Here is a 3,245-nt window from a genome sequence, read left to right as displayed (position 1 = left end):
TCCCCCACCTCCGCCGGGGGCCCAGAAAGGACCTCCCCGGGAAATCGGCGCCACCCAGCGGGCAGCCGCCTCATCGCGCCAGGGCCGGCAAAGCCACACCCCGCGTCTCCCGTCACTGACCAACGTCAAGGCTATTGGCTTGTTCCTATTGTGACATCACTAGAGCCCCGCCTGGCTAGGGTCTCCCAGGCAACCAATATCTACAGAGAACCACGTGGAGGAAAAGCACGCCAGTTTGGAGGGCGTGGAGCACGGAAAGAAGTGGACTGGAATGTGACACGATGTGGCAGGTGGAAGGTGTTGGAAAAGAAGCGGGGTCACTGGAGAAGGTTGGAACTTGAGCCCCGGGGCATAACAACTTTCAGATCTTAGAGAAGGCTTCTTGTTCTCTGTTTCTTCCCATCCGGGCTGAGGGAGATCCTGATCTTGATCCTCTTCTCTTTTCCTCTACTACCTACCCCCACCCTCGCCTTTTTTGTATCGGGGATTGAACCCACGGGCGCTTAACTACTGAGCCACATCCCCAGTCCTTTTTATATTTTAATTTATAGTCAGGGTCTCTCTAAATTGCTAAGGGCCTCGCTAAATTGCTGAGGTTGGCTTTGAACTTGTAATCCTCCTACCTCAGTCTCCCAGGTCGCTGGGATTACAGTCCTGCACCACCACACTTGTTCTTTTCCTCTGGTAAGTTTCACTTCCAGGGGACCAGGGGTTAGTGATGGCTGCTCAGATGGGGTAAACGGAGGCACCCAGTCAGTGGAAATAATTTTCTTTGAACTTTTAAGAAAAAGCTAAGACAAAATTTGAATTTTTGCTGCTTCTCTTCTTAGTATATAGCCTCCCACATCTCCTGCAGGCTGGTATACAAAACCACCCAACCAGCTAAGCTGGTGTCCAGGCAAATCCAGGTTTTCATCTTCACTTGGACTGTCCATCCTTTCCAGTGCCCTTAGCTCCTCCTTTCTCTAAGACTGGATGTCACCAGTCACCGCAACCCTCAAGGTCTTTCTCTTGTATTTCCCAAAGAAATTAGAGGCAACCAGGAGGGGAATACTTACATTTCTACCTATAAACACATTTGAATCCATCTGCTCCAGCAGTAGTGAAAGAGCTGTCTCTCTTCTGGCCCAAGAGAGTCCCTTCTGGGTCTCAAATTTTTGTTTCCTTGGGGCCCTCATTCCACTGCTTCATTTTACAGGTAGGTGAACAGGGGATACAGGAATGAACAGAACAGGCACAATCCCTGCCCTCAAGGAGCTTACATTCTAGTAGAAGAAGGAGGGCAATAACCAAAAAGTAATAGATAGTGTGCTACGGGCTGGGATTGTGGCTCAGTGGTGGAGCGCTCGCCTGGCACGGGTGGGACCCGGGTTCGATCCTCAGCACCACATAAAAGTAAAGGCATTATGTTGTGTCCATCTATACCTAAAAATAAATAAATAAATATTAAAAAAAGATAGTGTGCTAGTTGGTACTAAGGGCTTAGGAGGCCAGTCAAGCAGAGAGGGGGATATGGAGTGTGTAGAGGGTGGTCTGAGATGCCCAATGAGAAGGTGACATTTGAGTGGTCTGAAGAAAGTGAAGAATGAACCATGTACATATCTGGAGAAAGACTGCTCTAGGTAGAGGGGACAGTAAATGCAAAGGTCCTGAGGTGGGAGCTACCTGCAACTTTTGAGGAAGAACAAGATTGTTGTATGTTGGATACAGCTTGACATGACTGCAGCCATCCTGAGTCATAACTGCTGGGATTGCCCCTGAGTAACTCTAGCTGGTTTCCCTTGTAGTTTCCCAGCAGACCATAAATAGATGAAACCATTAGGGTCTCATGTGGGGCTTTACAATAGGACTCTGGCTCCAGGGATATGCCTGACTCTTTGGTATTATCTTAAAAGAAATCTTGAGAGGCATGATGGTGCCTACCTAGAATCCTGGCTACTTGGGAGGCTGAGGCAGGAAGATTGCAAATTTGAGGCCAGCCTCTGCAACTTAGTGAGACCCTGTCTCAAAAATAAATGAATGAATGAATGAATGAGCTGGAGTATGTAGTTCAGTGATAGAGAGCCCCTGGTTTCAATCCCCACTTCTACCAAAAAATAAAATAAAGAAAAAAGAAAAAAACTCCTGTTATTTTGTGTGTCTATATGAATATGTAACAATCTCACCATTATGTATAGTTATGATGTACCAATAAAAAGGAAAAAAAAAAGAGAGAAACCAGGTACATTACATCCAGTTACTTTTGTCCTGTTAAATATGACCCACTTGCTGACCCAAATAGTGAGAATCCAACTGATCTTGATGCTTCCCAGAACCAGCCTCTGTCAGTAAATCCCCCAATAAATTGGTTCTGTGCAGTCCTGTATCTGTCTGCTCTCTTATTCAGTCTCACAGCAACTTGGGGCCAATCCTCAAACACTGGGACCTAGATGTTTGGAACAAGTAGAGATAGAGATAGAGGGGGATAGAGTGGGGAGGAAGAGAGTGGAAGATGAGGCCAAAGAGATGAGGAATTGATGGGCTTGCCTTGGAGGACCTTAAGGTCCTTCTGATGACCTTGGCTTTTACTCTGATATGGGAGCCATTGGAAAGTTTTGAGTGGAGAAGGGACATGGGTCTGACTTTTTTTAATATTTATTTTTTAGTTTTAGGTGAACACAATATCTTTTTTAAAAAATATTTATTTTTTAGTTGCAGTTGGACACAATACCTTTATTTATTTTCATGTGGTGCTGAGGATCGAACCCAGGGCCTTGTATGTGCTAGGCAAGCGCTCTACTGCTGAGCCACAAACCCAGCCCCTGGACACAATATCTTTATTTTACATGTATGTGGTGCTGAGGATCGAACCCAGTGTTTCTTGCATACTAGGCGAGCACTCTACCATTGAGCCATAACCCCAGTCCATGGATCTGATTTCTTTTTAAAACAGAATCTCTTTAGCTACTATATGGAAAAAATATTTGAAGAGATGCAAAATAGTAGCAAGAGTCCATTTAGGAGGTGACTGAGTTTTCTTCTGAACATTAACTGAGAAGGGGAAGGCTGTGGAAGGAGCAGGTTTTGGTGGTGAGTTGGAGAGGAGGAAGTAGATCAGATACAACATCAGTTTGAGATGTCTATTAGGCATCCCAATGGAGATGTCAAGAAAGCAGGTAGAGCCTGTTATGGTGGCGCACACCTGCAATCCCAGCTACCTGGAGGCTGAGGCAGGAGGATCATCCATTCTAGGCCAGCATCTGCAA

Source organism: Spermophilus citellus (assembly GCF_964194105.1).
Source record: "Spermophilus citellus genome assembly, chromosome: 2".
NCBI lineage: Eukaryota > Metazoa > Chordata > Mammalia > Rodentia > Sciuridae > Spermophilus > Spermophilus citellus.
The sequence above is the reverse complement of the archived record's forward strand: the minus strand, read 5'-3'. Positions refer to the sequence as shown.